Raw genomic sequence first — 20461 nt, 5'->3', positions numbered from 1 at the left:
AAAAGAAGAATGTAACTGCTCCTGAAGGTTTTTCATGTTCGAAGTAGAATAAAGGGCCATGCTCCAACTGATGTTTAGCCAGTATTTTAATCTTTTCACCAGCAAACACCGTGAAAAACTATGGTGAAATGATCAATGAAAAACACGGATATTACATCAGCAGAACAAAAATTACAACTCAAATAAAACATACACACAAATTAAATGCACCAACATACCGTGTGCGCCTTTCTACTGAACATTCATGAGCAATAGTAGTCCATATCTTCTATATTTCCACCTTTTACACAAGCCAGCATTCTCTTTCTGGCTTGAGCCTTCAGTCTCTGGTGACATGTGCGCTTAATTGAGCATCATCCCAAAGCATGCGCACCACAAAGCGTCACACTCAGGTCCACCAGTAGGTGGCGACAACACAACACGAATCCAGATTAAACACCAAATTTTGAACATTGCAATCACATAATAATTACATTTCAATGCGACAGCTACACTGCCACCAAATCTACCAGGAGGCGAAAGTGGCACAGACTCTTTCATTGTGAGCAAATGATTAGGCGTCAAAGGCTCAGCACTGTTGGGGTCGTTAATTGTATCAGTAGTGAGTGGACGATGGTTCAAAATTGACATGGCCTCGTAGAAGAAAGTTCTTAACGAGATGTCATCTAACCTTCCTGTGTGGTGGATTTTTGTTTGATATGTATAACTATGTAACTATATACACTATATATCTATGCACACTGAACATGTATATTTTAACTTTCATGTAGAGTCTTAAGCACAAGACATTTTGCTTCACCGAGGTTTATTAAGTTGGTACTGTAACAGGGCAGTTAATGTAGGGGGAGAGTTCTCTTGAATAATTTACTTAATAATTAATTAATTTAATGTCTTTAATGCAGCACAACCAAAACAGTAACATTGTAATAGAGATCCTGAACACGTCACGATAAAATATCATACAAAATACACACACACACACACACACACACACACACACACACACACACTTTGAACCCACACTGAAGTGTTTTTAAGCATGTAACCTGTGTATTATATGTTATAAGATTGTGCCACTTGCTGTTTAAGATTTAATAATTAGGATTAATGTGTGACCTTTGACCATGTTGTGACCTATTGTCAGAGGGTAAAGCAAAGGGTTAACCTATTGGTGTCACTTTGGACCGGGCCCTCAGCCAGCGCCAGGTGTGAACTCTGGCCGCTATCTGACCCCAGCAGCTGTGCTGGGCGTGTGGGAAAGTTACCCAGCAGCAGGGGGCGGCGATACTGGTCCCTATATTAGGGGACCAGAGGACGCCCCCAGAGCTCTTTTCCTCCTGCTGCTGCTACCTGTACGTCTTTGTGTTGCTCTGTCTGTGCTTAAGGCTGTACACCCCGGGGTTTTGCTTTGCTTGCTTTCTGCTTTGTAATTTTCTTGCTAAATGTCTGTATGTATTTTTCCTGCTGTTCATATGATTCAGTGTATTAAACTCTGTTCCAAGAATTCTACTCTTTTACAGAGCATCTTTTTGAGTGTCTTGGTTTTAATTGGATTTGGATCTCCACATCGTTGGTGGAAGAAGGTTATCAGAATGGCTTCAAAATTTGCGACCACAATTGGCGACGTACGAAGGGACAAGGAATTAAGGTGATTGCTGGGAGCCTTGGGGAATGCCAAAGCCTTGCACATCAGAGAACACCAAGCGGCCGCTACAATAAGGTAAGCAGAGGTTTTTTTTCCTGCTCAATGTTGGTGTTGTCTGAGTGCAGAAGGGGGGTTCCACCTTGGCTCCAAGTAGATTTCACCTAACCTTGAAAAGAACTTTAATCAAATGGTCGCTGTTATTCTAAGTGATAAAGTGTTACACTGTAAAAATAATGTTAGTTGCGGATGCTGAAGGAGTAGTGTTTAATACTGCATCATATGTGTGTGTGTTATTCCTGTAACTTGTGTGACCCGCGGGGGGTAGTGTGAGTGAGCGCTGTATGTGTGTGTGCGTATTTGGGGTTTTTGTGTGTGAGAGGCTGCTCTGCCCTGTGCTGGAGTATGACTCCAGGGCTGTGTTGGGGGAGTTTGGGTTTATCTTTCCGCTATTCTTTAGTGCATCTGAAGAATAGGCGTAAGTTGCGCAGAAGTAAAAAGTTGAAGTGATGAAAAGTGATGAAAAGTGATAAAAGTGATGAAAAGTGAAATATATGTCGGCACCCCCAAGGTGGTTACCGCTGGAAACCTAGTTATCCATTTAGGTAGATAAGGTGACACAGGTTAACTAGGTTAACCATTTAATTGGTTAACCTGGTTAACCCAAGTGAATTGCTAGGTAGTCAGGACTGCTCGGGCTTTGGGGGATTTTTGGAGATAAATTCCTAGCCAGTAACGCGGGGACTTGGGGCTCACAGTAGGGATCTGAGGGCTTTCGAGTCCACCGGTCTGGACGGGCTAGATGAAATGCGCGCGTCGCGGAATGAAAGGCGACACCTTCGGCCAAAGTGTAAATATGTAAATAGCTGTTACTAACCTTTAAGTATAATCACTGCTGTAAATATTGCTAAGTAGTAGTCTAGAGTATAACAATGTATTGCTGTAAATATTGCTTAAAATAACTCTTGCTGTAAATAAGAGGAATACGCGTAAGGGGTGGGTTTTGATAAATAAATACGGAAAAGGGAAGTTAGTAGGTAGATAAGTAAAAAGTTGTAGAGGGACTGATTTGAGAGACTAAAAAACTGAGCTCTCTGTGCTGCAGAGCGCTGTGTCTGCAGGCAGTTTGTGAATCATCCCTAAGGTATGTGGAGGAGTGAGAGGAGCATCAGAGCAGTGAAAAGAGATAAGTCTGCAAAAATTAAGAGTTGTTGAATATAAAGAGGAAAATAGACACTGCTGCTGAAATATAATGTTGTTGTTTAAGGAATTTAAACAGAAAGATCTGTAGAAATAATATTTGTCAAGCAGCAACATGAAGTAAGTTGGAAAATTTGTGGGTAAATTTCAGTAAAAGAAGATATTAATTGCCAAAATAGGGATAATGAGTAAATAGGGATTGCAGGCACTTTTTTGGATTATTAGCTTAATGAAGGTATGACCAAAAGTTAAATAAATTGGAGATAGAGCTGCTTGACTAAAGTAAAAAAAAAATAAAAAAGGATAACCTAACCTAGAGCTAAATTATAACATATCCAAACTAATAACAGTAAGAATGAGAACTATAAACTAATTCTAATAATAAAACATAGCTGGGATAAAACCCAGGCCTAAAATAATTAGAGGGAAAGTAAATAAATCACACAAACAAATAATAAATGAAAATAGGGAGGTTTGTGTTGTGTTTGGAGAAATATAGAAGGTAGTGGTGATGATCTAAGAACAGCTGAACATCTTAGTAAGGAATGAGAGATAGAAACCAAATAAAAAGAACATGTTTGGGCTACAACGGAGATAAGAGAGTCAAAACAGCATCCATAAATTGATCTCAGTAAAATGCAGGAGTTGTAAAATAATCTAATAATGTCTCAGAGTTTGCATGTGAAATGTATATTGAGGGTTTGTTATCACTCACCAAAGAATAGTAAATAATGAAGTTTTGCTTGTTGTAGAGAGTTCTGCCGAGGGGTCATAAACTCACCCAAAAGCATACAGAGAGTGGAAAAGATACCTGAGTATTTTGATGTGAAATGAATGATTGTTGGAAATAAATTGTGTGAAGCTTAGAGGAGTTCAGAATAAACAGGCTGACATGTGGGGTGAAGTGGTCATGAGGACGAATAATGAACAAATTAACAAAAAGAGACACCTGCTAGAGATCTGTTTAAAATGCTGCCATCACAAATAAGTAATTGGGAAGAGAAAAAAAAGGTAGACAAGGTTTAAATGCAACTAACTGATGTATTAAACCCAGAGCATAAGAGCTAAAATCACTGGATGGAAAATAGTGAAGTGAAATAGAAGAGTTTTGTTGGAAATGGTGGTTTAATAAGTCAGAGATTGTGACTTAACAATTTCAAGTAAAGTTTAGCGCCTGTTGAGTGTGGCAGAGGGAGACAGTAACAGAGAAAAGGAAAAGTGTTGTACTGAGAGAGCTCACATCAGCTCAGCCACTGCTGCAGGAGGCGGCCCGTAAACAGCGTCACAGGGTGTAGGTGGCTCAAGTTGCTCTGACTGTGGAGTGTGTCGGGTGGGCCCCGACATCCTGCCAAGAGTGTCCTTGACCAGTGCACAGGCTTTCAAGTGATCTAAGCCAAATGCAAGTGTGTGAGAAGAAGAGTAAAAGACTGACCTGCATGTCTCAAAGAGGTTATTGTTATGGTGAGCTTGTGCGAAGCTCAGAGGAGTCACCTGAGACAGGAAGCAAAATAATTTGCTTTAAAAAAAAGAAAAAGAAAAAAAAAAGAAAAAGATGTAACTTGTTTGTAAAGTTTAAGGCCCACATCAGTGAAGATGGTTAAACAAGTGATCAAATGCTGAGTACTATGAACAAAAACAAAATGTAAAAAGAACAGTGCCCATCAGAGTGAAGAACAGGAAGAAAGAAGCTCTAAATTTGAGAATAAACTATTAGAAGAAACACCTGGGAGGAAAATGATAAGGCCAGTAAACTGGTTCTCAGGTAAATTAAAATAAATATAATAAACTATTAAAATAAGAACAGGGAAGTAAGAGGGAACTGAATGGGAGAGGGGCATAAGACATAACAGTAGAGAAGCAGTGAAAAGAATTGAGAATAATAATAATTCAGCGAGTAAACAAAAAGTTTAAATATAATAGTAACTGATTAAAGTGTAATGTTAACAATAACAAAACAATAATTAGAAAGATGTAATAAATAATGCCATTAAGTGTAATAGTAAAGTAAGAGGAAGAGTAGGTAAGAATGAAAAGTGATCACAGTCAAGCACTTTAGAAAAAAGAATAAAAAATTTAAAGAAAAAGAATATTTGCTTGGGAAAAGAAACAACAGAAATAAAGTTGTGGGATGCATGGCTGGTTAACCTGCAGCTGTGGATCATTAGAAATGCTGATCAAAAATAAAAATAAAAGCATGATTAGATATTGTATGGGGGAAGGGATTATTGAAGGGATCTTTGGTATCTAAAACACTTGCCTTGATGCTGGTCAGACTGTGTGTAATCCCTCTTCTATAGCTATGAGAGAAATAACATTTAGAAAAGTGTCAGAGGTGCATGACATAAGAGGGCCTTAACCCTTTAAGGCCTCGAGTGTCAGGCTTGAATCAGGAAGTATTTAAGTTTTAAGAGTCCCAAAACATCAGAATGATTTTATCATCCAAGAAAGTAAATAAATAAATAAATTGCACTTTATAAGTTTAAGGAATAACTTGCAAAATGCTGTCTTTAGCTAATCCAATATGGTAACTCTTACATATGCAAAATTACTATTGCTTTTAATTTGTCAAGTTAATAAGTATTGTGACAAATTTGGGGGTAATTGTTTTAGGAATCAGGGTTTTGAATAGTAACAGGGTTGATCCCACAGCTGGTTCTTGTCACTTACAGGAAAGTTGGGCAGAAAAACATAAAAACTGTTGTATATGATAATAAAGCCCCTATGATCTTGTTTTAGTTTTACAAGGAAAATAAAAGCATATAGATAAATCTGTGCTGCCAATAGGAAACAGAAAGCTCCCTGAATAAGCAGTGTGCATCATGCAGGTGGAGATACACAGGAGCAGGGTTTGAAGGGGATGACATAGCCTTTGTTCCAGCAAAAGCTGGTAATTAGAAAGACGACACATTGACCTAAAATGCAATAAGGGGAAATCAAAAGTTGAGCCTTTGTATTAAAAACCCCCACAACAAAAGTGATTATGGCTTAGAGGAGGAGAAGTAAACACGAGGAAGTTTGAGATGTAGGAAGTTAGATAAAGGAGCTGAAGAGTGAAGAGTGATTAGACAGGTGGGACAAAGAAAGTTGTGAGTCAGAGGAAAGGAAGCTAAATAGGAGAATTCAAAGACCAGGAGTAAGATAATGGAGAGTAGCATGAGGTCGAGCTCACAGGCAAAAGAAAACAAAAAGTGGAGCAAATGAAAACAGTTACTAACTAACTGATGTATGCACATACTCGAAACAATGACTCTCCTGCTATGAAAAAAAAAAAAGGAAATAACGCCTTACAGATGAAGGAGCTCACCTACTAAAGGGGAGAAACACAGATCACCAGTGAAAGACACCAGGCCATGAGTCTGTGGAGAAGAGCAACACTGGCACTGCGAAGGCCTACGTCACTGATGAGGCCTGCACAAGGGTGGAGAGGAGGAGTCAGCTGGATGATGACATCCAATGGCTGGCACATGTGAAAGCCCAGGAACTCCAGAGAGGAGTGTCCAAGTGAAGATCCACAATTCATGAAACCGAGTCTCCTCGAGTCCAATGAAAGACTGTATCTGCAGAGGGCTGGAAAAGTGTATTAAAACACACTTTTAGTCAGCTGACATACTCATCAATCTGCTGAGGACTGACAATCGGTGGCCTCTAAGAACCAACATCGTCTGCATCTGGGATGTTCTCTGTGTGGATGTTCCTGGAGAACTCCAAGAGGAATGTGGGCAGCACCATAACAACAAGGAATTTACTGCCAAGAGAAATCTTCAGTACATGGACTGTGACTGATACCAGAGTACTAACTATCCATGATATCTGCAGTGAACAACATGAAGCAGCTGCATCAGTAATGCTCCCAACAAACTAATAAGTTTAAAGCCCTGGGCTCCACCCCTTGTGTTACTCTCCCAGTAGAAAAAGAACACAAATAATAAGAACTAGGCCACATGAAAGCATTAGATAGGAGATTATTAGAAATATATTCATTACTAACACTCTTACATTAGAATATTATTTAAGGTTAGGATAGTTTAATACATAAAGGGTGCAGACATGACTCCCATTGACACTAGAACAGATACACACAGAGCATTAGAACCCCAGTAGGGCATGGGACAGATAAGTAAACTTAGAGAAGTTATTAATCACCTTATGAGCTTTGCATTATTGAAGGGATGAAACGTACACATGGGGATTTACTAAAAGTTGGGGTAATGATGAAACTCAGGATCCCTGGTAACATGAAATGAGAAATTTAAACATCTGCTATTTCTGACCCTGGTACACTGCTCTTGGGTATCCTCCTGACATGTATGTAACTGTGTGGGTGCAAATATGTGTGAATCTGTATGCAGATATGACAAATAATCTGTCTTTTATCTTTTTCAGTGCGGCTACATATAGACCAGTGGCAGCTACTTCTGTTCATGTATTGAAGCTAATAGTAAGATGCTAGCTCTAAACGTGCAGCACTAAACTATCCACAGTGCTATAATTCAGTGGGTGAGCAATTTGTAGTTACTTTCAAATGGAAGAAAGATAAAAATGAATGCAGTGTGGAGGAGAAAGCAGCGAAGGATTCTGTCATAATCTTAACTGCATTGGGAAAAGGGGGGAACATATAGCTTAGCAGAGCTAAATTGTTAACTCTCCCAAAGAATGAACCCCCCCAAAAAAAGAGAAAATCTAAATTATCAGATATTTTGGAGGGAAAGAGGCTAAAGCCTGATCTCCTATAAAATGATCAAACCTCAATTTAGAAAAATGGGGCATAAATTATCTTTCCTGTGTGTGGTAGGGTCCAGTTGTCTGTGGGTTGACATATTTAAATTACTCAAATGCTTACTCTAGCAAAAACTGCAGAGCTAAATGACTCTATTCTAGTTCTATTCTAGTTACAGTGTGCAGAGGTAGAGTTTGAAGCACTGAGGAGGGACATGCAGTCTGACCGGGCACATGGCAACCAAAAGGAAAGAGAAGAACATTTCATTGGTATGGGGCAAACTGAGAAGATTAAGGTAAGGCAGAGTTGAGTCAGAATGATTAAACCTCTATAGGTAAGCAACTATTGACCTAGTAAAATCCAAATTTACAAAAGTTGAAGTAGACCTTTTACCCTGCAATTAGCACTGTTTGTTTTTCAGGAGGTCTCAGTGTTCATCATGGCCATCCAGGTGTATTGTAAATATAATGCCAATTACATGTATTATTTACGGTCCAAAATTTACTATCACTCAAGTTAAGGAAAATGGGGTGTGAAGTAATTGTCTGCCTCAGAGTCCACCACCAAAATGTGTAACAAGGTCCAATTAGGGAATTTCTTATGATTACTGTCTATAAACAACCCATGCATGAAAATTTGTATGAATAGTCTAATACAGCTGTTTTAGCTTTTCAATGGCTATTTTTCTATAAGAACAAAGGCTGTCATGCTGTATATTATTCAACTCAAGGTTGAACAGGCATGAAATCATGATGCCAGTCATCTAAAGGCACATTATTATCTAAGGATAAACTGCAAAAATAAAACATTAAAACACAATTATTTATCTGACCCCCTTTTAGCAAGAAACTTGGAGAGGAGGAACTCCCTTTTTAACAGGAATAAATGCCCAGTAGAACTGGGCACAGGGGGGAGTGGTCATCTGCTGCGACCAGCTGGAGTAAGGAGAAGGAGACAGGACTAAAAACATGCTGTGTAGGAGAGCCAGAGATTGATAATAACTAATAACTAATAATAACTCAAAAGAGAGACCTAAAAAACTGGTGGCCTGGCTTCCCATTCTACTTTTAAATATTCTAGTAAGCTTAAAGTTTGAGAGTCAAGTGGGGAGAGACAGTACTATAGGAACAGGATGGTGAATTAAAAAACAGATTTAACAAGGAGCCTATGAAGAAAAGTCAATAAAAGAAATATACTCTGTCATTCTAGTCCCTTTCAGTATTCATGTTGCAACATTTTGATGTAGATGGATGCTTTTTAAGGAGTTACAATGTCTACAACATCCTGATAAAAACAAATGACAGTGTGCCAGCCTAGAAGTAATAAATGCATGAATTTGTCTTCCAGCATCACTCTGGGACAGGACTTTAGAGATCTTGCAGAAATTGAAGAAAGCAGTCCTGAAAAAGTGCATATTAGTGCATATTGGGCCAAGAAACCTCACAGTGTTAATGGAGACCAAGGTAATGCCATTCAGAGCATTCCTTTAGGTTGACTGACAGGTGTGTGTTGCCTGGCTTCATGGATGGATGAGAGAGAGTGTGTCTTTAGCACGGCAGAGGTATGTTGTGACCTTTGTGGTATTACCTGAAGGAGGCATGTGTTATATAAACTGTTGTGACCTATTGTCAGAGGGTAAAGCAAAGGGTTAACCTATTGGTGTCACTTTGGACCGGGCCCTCAGCCAGCGCCAGGTGTGAACTCTGGCCGCTATCTGACCCCAGCAGCTGTGCTGGGCGTGTGGGAAAGTTACCCAGCAGCAGGGGGCGGCGATACTGGTCCCTATATTAGGGGACCAGAGGACGCCCCCAGAGCTCTTTTCCTCCTGCTGCTGCTACCTGTACGTCTCTGTGTTGCTCTGTCTGTGCTTAAGGCTGTACACCCCGGGGTTTTGCTTTGCTTGCTTTCTGCTTTGTAATTTTCTTGCTAAATGTCTGTATGTATTTTTCCTGCTGTTCATATGATTCAGTGTATTAAACTCTGTTCCAAGAATTCTACTCTTTTACAGAGCATCTTTTTGAGTGTCTTGGTTTTAATTGGATTTGGATCTCCACATCGTTGGTGGAAGAAGGTTATCAGAATGGCTTCAAAATTTGCGACCACACCTGTTGCTTGAGCTAGGACAGAACTCATGACATTCCTAACAGTCCGGATCTGTCGTTCCCAAACTCCTCCTCTGTGACTAGCTTCAGGAACATTCATTTGCGAGTCACACTGTTTTTTAGCTAGATAAGTAGAAATCATCTCCTTGTCTAATTCCAACAGACCCTTCTTGAACTCGTTCTTAGCTCCGACAAAATTTGTCCATTGGTCAGAACGAATCTGTCTGACTGTGCCTCTGATTGCTATGAAGCATCTTAAAGCGTTTATAAATGCGTCAGTGGAGAGATCCTCCACTCAATGTGTGCGGCTCTCAAGCTTAAACACGTAAACAACAGGCCATACCTCTTCCATTCCCTTCGACCTTGTTTCGTATAGAAGGGGCCGAAAACATCAACTCCAGTGTAGGTGAATGGGGGCGAAGGATCCACTCTGTCAAATGGCAAGTCAGCCATGCGTTGTTCTTCAGCTGGCCCACGCACTTTTCTACAATTGACACACCCTTTAATGTATTTGGCCACTACCTTACTGCCACCTATGATCCAATAGCCACTTTCCCTGAGCTTGTTCAGAGTTTGGCCTCGGCCTTGGTGTTGCGTTTTCTTGTGACAGTGGTCAAGAATGAGTTGTGTGACAATGCCTTCCTTTGGAAGGATTACTGGATGATTCAATGCAAATGGTGCTGAGGACTTTCTCAACCTTCCTCCAACCCTAAGCAAGTTGTCTACCAAAATAGGATCTAGTTGATACATTTTATGAGCCTTTGGTAGTCCAGCTGAGTTTTGACTGAACCATTTGAGCTCTTCTTTAAAGGCTTCCCTCTGTGCTGCCTGGAAAAGTACAAAAGCAGCCATTTGTCTTTCTTCTACACTAATGGGTCCTGACTTATCTCTCCTTCCAAGTCTTTTAATTCTTGCCACAACGTTAAGAGCTGTATCCCAATTGGAAAATCTTGAGAACCTCTCAAAAAAGCTGTTTTCTTCAAGGGCATTTGTCTTCAGGACCTTTACTTCTGGGTCCCCAACAAGAAGATCAGGGGAATGTTGGTTTGTGACAATTTCCCTTTCCCATAGGAATTTAGGTCCAGTGAGCCAATTCGAGCTTAGCAGATCTCCCACCTTGAGGCCCCTAGGCGCGTGATCAGCTGGATTTTGATCAGATTCAATGTAAAACCATTGCTTTGGATCAGTAGAGTCCAGAGATGGGCAGTAACGCGTTACAAGTAACGCGTTACTGTAATCTGATTACTTTTTTCAAGTAACGAGTAATGTAAGGGATTACTATTGCAAAAACGGTAATTAGATTACAGTTACCTTCACGTAGGAACGTTGCGTTACTGCGTTACTAAAACCGTGATTTTTTGCGAGAACGTCTCATGACAGTGACATAAGCGAGTGCAACGTTCGTGACAACAGCTGTGTGCAGATCATAATATATCGAGTGCGGGACAGAGTGTAGCATGCAGCGTTTAAAGCGTGGAAGTACTGACCTTATTTTGAGTTTGATTCCATAAAAAGTGACAAAAACATTAGTGTCCGTTGTGCGTGGGAAGAAAACTTCTTTTTACAGCGAAAAAACCCCTAAACTTCCAAGCAAGCACCGAGTGAAATTCACAGAGAAACTCGCGGATTCTTCCACTGACCGCTGCAGCACACCTGCACCAGGGTAAACCTCCGCCTACCCCAGTCCTGCTTTACAGGTGAAAATAGAGCAACAGGACCGCTAGTCTTTGATTTTATTTATTTTCTGTTGTGTTTTACTTGCATCTATTTGAAAGAGTGAGTGTAAACACAAAAAAATTTATTTTATGTGCTGGAATGTGCAGAAAATAGGTTTAAATGTTAAACAAATTTCTTCCAGTCAGAGAATGTTGCATATAATTTAATTTTTGCTTGATGCATAAAGTTAAAAGATTAAAACTAATAAAACAAGTTTTAAAAAGAGACTTTTCCATTTGATTACATTTTGTATGATGAATTATGCAGAAAATGTAGAATTGGGCTGAAAGATCTATCGCTTTATCACCTATTCAGGTTGTAAATCGTGTTTTTAAAAAGTAACTAAGTAACTAAGTAATTAATTACTTTTGAAAATAAGTAATCAGTAAAGTAACGGGATTACTTTTTGGGGGAAGTAATCAGTAATTAGTAACTGATTACTTTTTTCAAGTAACTTGACCAACACTGGTAGAGTCTGTCACGGTTTGTGGAGATAGACCGTGCGAAGATGTGTGTGGTGGACCCAGGTGCGAACACAAATGAGGATACGGGAGTGAGCTTAAACAAAAGCGAGCCTTTTATTGTGGCTGATGAGGCCCCTAGACGTGTGATCAGCTGGATTTTGATCAGATTCAATGTAAAACCATTGCTTTGGATCAGTAGAGTCTGTCACGGTTTGTGGAGACAGACCGTGCGGAGATGTGTGTGGTGGACCCAGGTGTGAACACAAATGAGGATACCGGAGTGAGCTTAAACAAAAGCGAGCCTTTTATTGTGGCTGATGATCATGAATAAAACAAACGAGAACGAGGGCAGCACACGAGCAATAACTAAACAGAAACCTAACTGGGAACAAACTATGAAAGCTAACTATGGTAATGGCTGAGACTCTGACTTTGGCGAGGAAAACAGACGATCTGACGACAAACAAAGGAAGACTGAGGACTTAAATACACACATGAGGTGATCAGGGGAAGTGGAGACACATGAGAACACAGCTGACTAGAATGAAACATAATGACCATACAGGGGAGAGTTACACTAACTACAATGAACAAAGAACACCAGACTCTTCCAAAATAAAACAGGAAACACGGAGAATTAGACATGGAGATAAAACATGACATGAACTTAACATAACTGCATAGACATGAAACATGACACGTAGACGCAGAAACCAGGGAGACTGAGTACAGGGGAAGATGGCAGAAATAACTACATGAACTTGACAACATAAGACACACAGACATAAAACACATGAAGGGCAAGGGAGACTTAACACAAGGGTAATATAATGACAAATGAGCTAGAATAACTTAATGAACCTAAACAAACAATAAACATCCAAATAAACTAACACTCAAAACACTGGGTCGCACGACCCAGGACCATGACAGAGTCTCTTATTTTCTGAACTTGATTTGCCACAAAGACATGAAAGCAACGAGCATTATTTTTTATGTATCCAAGTGTCACTTTAGAATCTGTCCAGAAAAACTCCTCGTCAATTTTCCGCTTGAGCTCTGATCCAAGGAAGTTACTTACAGCTGCAGAAACTGCAGCTGCAGTGAGCTCAAGGCGTGGGATAGTGATTATTCTTGTGGGTGCCACTCTGGCTTTACCCATGACTAGTGCACAATGCACGTTCTTATCAACAACAATCCTGATGTATGAACATTGTCCATAGCCACTGCTGCTGGCACCGAGTCACCGAGCCATGCTTTCCATTTGGTCTCTAGTGCCGGGGGAATAGGTTCATCCCATCCCACCCCGCGTTTGCACATTTCCTGGAGTACTTGTTTTCCTGTCAAAATGTAGGGTGAGAGAAATCCTAACGGGTCATACACACTAGCAACTGTTGCTAGAATTCCTCGGCGTGTGGCTGGCCTTTCTTTGAGGGCTACACTGAATGAGAACACGTCAGCCTCTATGTTCCACTTTACTCCCAGCACACTTTGCATTTGAATTACAGAGTAGTTCAGGTTTACATCTTTGGTATTGTTGGCTTGTTCTGATTCTGGGATAATGCTCATGACCTCCTTATTGTTGCATGCAAATTTGTGCAAGCGCAGTTTCCCTTTTGCACAGACCTCTTGTGCTTCACAGACCAGCTGCTTGGCTTCCCTGACTGAATCAATGCTGATTAGCCCGTCATCCACATAAAAGTTTTTGTGAATGAATCTGGCTGCTAGTGGGTAGTCCTTTTCTTGTTCCCTGGCGAGATACTTCATGCCATAGTTAGCACATCCCGGTGATGCTGCCGCTCCAAAAATGTGCACTCGCATGCGATACTCCTTAGGCTCAGTATCTGTATTCCCATCCTTCCACCACAGAAACCTTAAGAAGTCTCGATCCTCTGGGTTGACATGGAAGCGATGAAACATTTTTTCCACATCACACATAATTGCTATTTGGTGCTCTCGAAATCTGCACAAAACCCCGGCCAGAGCATTAATCAAGTCTGGGCCTGTGAGTAGGTGGTCATTTAAAGAGATTCCTTCGTGTTTAGCAGAGCAGTCGAAAACAACTCGAATTTTTCTCCGGCTTCCTGGGATGATAGACGCCATGGTGCAGGATGTACCATGTGTTACTACCTGTTGATGTGCCATCTGCTTCCTCTGCATCCAACACGTTCTCACTCCCAACTCGTCAAATGTGTGACGCATGGTCAGGCTCCTTCTGCTTCACTTATGGACGCGCAGGGTACCCCCCTGGCGTCGAGAATTGACGTGCAGGGTCCTCCTATTGAAAACTATGCTGCTCCCTAATCGTTGTTTATCGACGAAGAGATTTCCACGCAAGAGCCTGTTGTTCGTATATTTATATATTTCCGAAATCACATTGTAGTGACGTGTACTGAACACAATATATTATATAATGTAAGCAACTACCTACCTACTAGAGTCAGAAAGAACCTAGGGAAAGAAAATTAAAATAATTTATTAGGAAAATAATTGCTTTTGAATCAATGTCATCAACAGTTTCGAAGGCGTTTTGCTGTTCATCTGCACAACGTTTGTTCCATTTACCAATAAACATTTAGCACTCTGAAAGAGGAAGTATAAGGAAACAAATACCTGTAAAACAATTATGAGTTGTTTTATTATTGCAATTTGCAATATGTATATATTGCTGCATAGATAAAGTATGTATCTATTTGAGAACTTCCCCCTGTGGTTTGTGCAGCTTTCACACATTTAGCTTCTCAAATCACCATCAGATTAATACTCCATCCACTAAATCTACAACTCAAATTCCAAAAACATTTGAAAATCTAACTAAAACCAGAATGCAATAATAAGCAATTCTCATGCAACAGGATTTTATTCACAGAACATAGAAATTTACAATATCTGTTTGCAGTTTTTTTAATGGAAAAGTGGTGACAGTAGTCAAAGGGAAGATGGTGTGGAGTGGAGAGAGATAGGACCCAAGTGCAGACGATAGAGACAAAGTGATGATGATAACAAAAGCCTTTATTCAGAGCTGTAAAAATGTTACAAATAAAAGACAAGGACAGCTAGAAAGGAGCAAACAAAATCTATACTGGGAAAACTAAACATAAAACCTGAAACATAACTAGAAAGCCTGAGACATGGAAACACGGGGGGGAAAGACCAGCAGAGAAAACATAGGGGATGACACACAGCAGAAAATGCAGGCGATCCAATACAGAACAAAGGGAAGCACACACTTTATGCACACACAGGGAAAGGAGGAAATGGTGGACATGCAGGGAACGCAGTTGAGACTAATCAGATGAGACAAGACAGGGAGGAAACAAAACAGAATACACTGATACAGGGCATGGGACTGTCAAAGTAAAACAGGAAATAACACAAACATCGAACTAGGGGCACTAGACACAGCACAAGGAACACAAGGGAGGCACAGAAAACACCAAAACTATCAGGATCCTGTGTCTCTTGACTCAGTGTTATGAGTTCCTTGTGTCTTTATAATTTTGTATTGTGATTCATGTTTAAGATTCTCTTCGTTCATCTTAGTTTATTCCATAGTGTCTAGTGTTCTAGTTTAGTCTCTCAGTATTTAATAGGTCCCCCTTATATAGTTGCCCTCTGTGTCTCCCTCTGTGTGCCTGTGTTTATATTGTGGTGTTGGTTCTTGTGCCGTGTTCCCAGTCCTTGTGTTCTGTGTTTTCTAATCCCGTCATGTGCTCCTCCATGTTCTCTTTCTCCCTCTATACTGTCTCTGTGTACTTCCTGTTTTATTTTGAAGGTCTGTGTCCTATGTTAGTGTAGTCTGCTTTGCGTCCTTGCCTCGTCAGGTCTGATTTCTCCCAGCTGTGTTCCCCTCCTGTGTTCCATTCCCTGATTGCGCCTGTGTATATTTAAGCCCTGTGTTCTCTCCTTCTTGTGGCTGGTCCGTCTATGTCGTCTCCCTAAGTGTCTTTCTAAACTTAAACAATTTTCTGGACTGCTGTGTTTCCCTTTATTTGCTCAGTGATTTAATGTTTGGCCTGCACATGACAGAACAGAAAGTATACCTTCTATCTTCAAAATTTGAAATGTGAAAGTATTAGCTTTAGTGAAAGGAAATGGTAAAATGTAACTTTATACAATCATAAAAAAGGTGCTTTATATTTTTCAGCAGAGCAAGTGGAACCAGAGAAGGCAGAACTCAGGATTTTGCTTCTTGGAAAAACTGGAGTTGGAAAGAGTGCTTCAGGAAACATCATCTTAGGAAAAGGGAATGCTTTTAAATTGACATCATCAGAGTGTCAAAAGGAAACAGGAGAGTTTGGAGGTCAAAAACTGTCTGTAATTTATACTCCAGGTTTGTTTGACACCAGTAAAACTGAAGAGTTGACAGCAGAGATGGAGAGATCCATCTGCTTTGCTGCTTCTGGTCCTAATGTGTTTCTGGTTGTTATTCAGGCCAACAGATTCACAGAAGAACATCAAGAAACATTGAAAATAATGCAGAAGATGTTTGGAAAAAGGTCAGCATGTTCTACATTAGTCTTGTTCACCCATGGAGATGAGCTGAAGTCAAATGAAGACACCATAAAAGAATTAATCAGTAAAAATCCAGCTCTCAGTGACTTCATCAGTAAGTGCGGTGGAGGATATCATGTCTTTAACAACAGAGAAAAGGATCCCTCTCAGGTCAGAGAGCTGCTGAAGAAGATCAACACCATGGTTCAAAGAAATGCAGGAAGATACTACACAGTTGAAATGTTCAGAGAGGCTGACCTTCGGATTGTTCTTCTTGGGAAAACTGGAGTTGGGAAGAGTGCATCAGGAAACATCATCTTAGGGGAAAAAGCTTTTGAATCCTCAGCAGGTTTTTCTGTAGTAACGTCAAAGTGTAAGAAGGAAACAGGTCTGTTTGATGGTCAAAAACTGGCTGTAATTGATACTCCAGGTTTATTTGACACCGGAAAAACTGAAGAGGAGGTAGAGGAAGAGATCAGTAGATCCATCCCCCTTGCTGCTCCTGGTCCTCATGTGTTCCTGGTTGTAATTCAGGCCAACAGATTCACAGAAGAAGAACAAAAAACTGTCAGTAAAATTCAGAATATGTTTGGGGAACAGTCACCATGTTACACTATGGCCTTGTTCACCTGTGGAGACAATCTTAAGGCAGATGGAGTCACCATAAAAAATGATCAATGATAATCCTGTCATCTCTGACTTTATCAGTCAGTGTGGTGGAGGACATCATGTCTTTAACAACAGAGACAAGGATCCCTCTCAGGTCAGAGAGCTGCTGGAGAAGATCAACATAATGATTAAGAGAAAAGGAGGAGGATGCTACACCACTGAAATGTTCAGAGAAGCTCAGATAACCATGAACAAACCAGAAGCCGACCTCAGGATTGTTCTTGTTGGGAAAACCAGAGTTGGGAAGAGTGCAGCAGGAAACATCATCTTAAGGGGAAAAGTATTTAGATCAACAGACTTCTCTTCCTCTGTAACATCAGAGTGTCAGAAGGAAACATGTCAGTTTGAAGGTAAAACACTGGCTGTAGTTGATACTCCAGGTCTGTACAAAACTAAACTAACTAAAGAGGAGGTGAAGAGAGAGATTGTTAGATGCATCTCCTTTGCTGCTCCTGGTCCTCATGTGTTCCTGGTTGTGATCCAACCAAACAGATTCACCAAAGAAGAACAAAAAACTGTGAAAATCATTCAGAAGATATTTTGGTGAACAAGCAGCTGATTACACGATGGCCTTGGTAATCCATGAAGATGATGAGAAGCAGGACACCATAGAAGAAGCAATCAAACGTCCAGATCTCAAAGACTTTATCAGTCAGTGCCATGGAGGATATCATGTTTTTAACAGCAGAAACAAGGATCCCTCTGAGGTCAGAGAGCTGCTGAAGAAAATCAATACAATGCCTGAGAGAAATGGAAGATGCTGCTACACCACCAAAATGTCTGAAGAGGCAGAAAAAGCCATAAAAACAGAGATGGAACAACTTCAGAAAGAAAATCCAGAGATGACGGCCAAAGAAGCAAGATACAAAGCAGAAAGAAGGAACGAGTTTACTCAGGGGAGTCAGTATGCTGTTATTGCTGAAACTGATACTGGTGTTAATGTTGGAGTTGCTGCTGGTATTGGTGCTGGAATTAGCATTGAAGTTGCTGTTGCAGCTGGTGTTGGAGCCATAGGGGGTCCAGTGGGGGCTGCAGTAGGAGCATTAGCTGGAGCTTTAGTGGGACTTGCAGCTGGTTTCACAGTAAAATCTGTAACTTCAAAAAGAAAATTAAATGATTGTGTTACACAGTAACATTAAATGAAAAATTACATTTATCAGCAGCTTGTCAATGCTCCATTTACAAGAAAATAGATTTTTTAAAAAGTAATAGTAATAATTTTTGAGTATGTGCTGTTTAGATAGATGGACTAAAGAACATAATATATGAGATGTAAAGAAGAAAGAAAGAAAGTTAAAGAAACAATATGTTTCTTTAGGACAGTTGAGTTGTTGTTGCAGTTGGTGCTCCACCTGCCACTGAAGCTGGTGTTGGAGTTGCAGTGAATCTTATTCCCACCGCTACAGTGACAAAGCCAGCATTTATTAAACACCGATATTCACTATTTAGCAGTAACTTATAAAAGTCACATTATCATGAAGACAGAGTGTAACTATCTTTGTAATTCTTATTATTGTTAATTTTTTTTTTAAATGAAATAATACATTTAATAACATCATGGTTTTTTATTAATTAATTGAATAGGACCATATTAATCACTACTGATTATTAGCTTACTTGTAATGATTGAGGTATATTAAATTCAACTCTAAACCAATCAGCTTGTCAGATTGTTTACAATGTATTTTGAAGCTGTGGTCTCACATATACTTTTATCTCTGAAATCATTAATTATGAATTAAACCGATTAAATTTATTGATGAAAGTTGTTTTTATTCTTGTCTTTTCTAACAAAAAAAAAACCTGGAACGAACCAGTTTCCCATGAAAAGATTCACTGACATGTTTGAGCTGATCAAATTGTGAAAGAACAGCAAACATTTATTTCATGTTTTCTCCACTGTGTCAAAAACATTTTTATTTGGTGATTAGATGGAACAAATTAAAAGGTTAACAGTCAAGTGAAAATAATCTGCACAGGGATTGTAAAAGTGCATCAGCCATCATTATGAATCAGTTTGTTTGGTTTCATACAGCAGCACCACCTGATGGATAAACTCTGACCTCCAGTTAAACTTCAAACAAAGTCAAAATATTTCTTTCAGCTCACACACTAAGTGTGTGATCATCTCTGCTGCTGAGTGATGTGAAATGGAAGACACTGAACGTGGATGGATTTTTTTAATCAACTGCTGCAGTTAAAATCAGCTCAAAAGTAATAAACTAATCAGAAACAATCTCAATGTTTTTGTGGGATTGTGTCATTAAAAGATGAGAGAAACTTGTTAATATGAGAATAAAGTGCAAAAAGACCTGAAGTTAAGGCTGGAACTGAAAACACACATTTATTAAAGAGAACTACAGCAATGTTTCAATCAGGGGTCTCAAACTCACATGAGTCGTGGGCCACTACTGGCATCGTCATCTCATTGGAGGGCCACTTTACTGTTCAAGTAGTACAAACAAACAAACAAACAAGAAAACACCCACTAATATTTCCTAAAATGTAGTGTGTTCTTTTGTTTTTAAATGTCAAATATTGTATAGCAAAACAAAACTGTAAACGTGAACGCATTTTTTTTTTTCTTAACTAACTGAAGCCTTTCACTGAACTACCAAATAAACTAACTGGTCCTCTCTTTCTGGCCAGACACGTGACAGCACTTCTGCTTTAATTTTGTTCATATTTAACTAAATAAAAATGCAGACATAAGTATACACATTAGTTTTTAACTGCTATTGAAAATTGTTTTCTTTCCAAATAAATCTCTCACTGAACTAACACAGCCAATCCCTCAACATGTTTGTACTCTCTTGTTACCTCCGACAGGTCCAAACTGTAGTAAAGAGCCCTCTGGCTAATACGTTGGGTTCCGTGTTGGGCTCCTAGGCCGGAACTAGCTTTACTGTCTGGGTCAACTTTGCTAGAGAGAGACAGAGAAAGGGGGTTCCAACAGAACTTTACTGTTTCAGAGGAAAACACGAACACAGTGTACAGTCGAGTCTTAACAGCTTACTTAGAACTGGGCTCGTCAGGCACTCTTTTTGGCTGCAGTGGTTATTATTATATTTACATGCTTCCAGCTCCTGTTTCTGGTCAGTGACAACTCGTACTTTTCGACCTTCTTCTCCCTCCCTCACACTCACACAGACACACAACAGGTATGGCAGTCCATTCTCCCTGCAGCACGGGCTACACTGTCCATGAGGCTACATTCATTACATCAGGGCTATGCCTGTAACACTAATAATATTGCTTTCATATTATCTTTAATAATATTTTTTTAATATATCTTCACGTCAATATGTGGGCCGCAAGTAGAGGCTGCAAGTTTGAGACCCCTGGTTTAAATGATAATGAAACAAGATTGATACACACACTGCAACAAACGTAAGACATTATGGTAACGGTAAGACACTATAATTGTTTTATACAGTAATTTTACTCTAAATTTACA

General features: G+C 39.8%; 1 long non-coding RNA gene across 1 annotated transcript; it reads left to right on the top strand.

Moving 5' to 3' along the window:
* The first annotated feature begins 1489 nt into the window (after nucleotides 1-1489).
* Nucleotides 1490-7502, top strand: LOC112845017 (uncharacterized). Its single transcript, XR_003217791.1, has 2 exons — nucleotides 1490-1720; nucleotides 7226-7502. It is a non-coding gene; the product is annotated as an uncharacterized LOC112845017 (long non-coding RNA).
* Nucleotides 7503-20461: the final 12959 nt, after the last annotated feature.

Source organism: Oreochromis niloticus, linkage group LG3 (assembly GCF_001858045.2).
Source record: "Oreochromis niloticus isolate F11D_XX linkage group LG3, O_niloticus_UMD_NMBU, whole genome shotgun sequence".
Taxonomy (NCBI): Eukaryota; Metazoa; Chordata; class Actinopteri; order Cichliformes; family Cichlidae; genus Oreochromis; species Oreochromis niloticus.
This window is presented reverse-complemented; position numbering and strand designations above follow the sequence as displayed.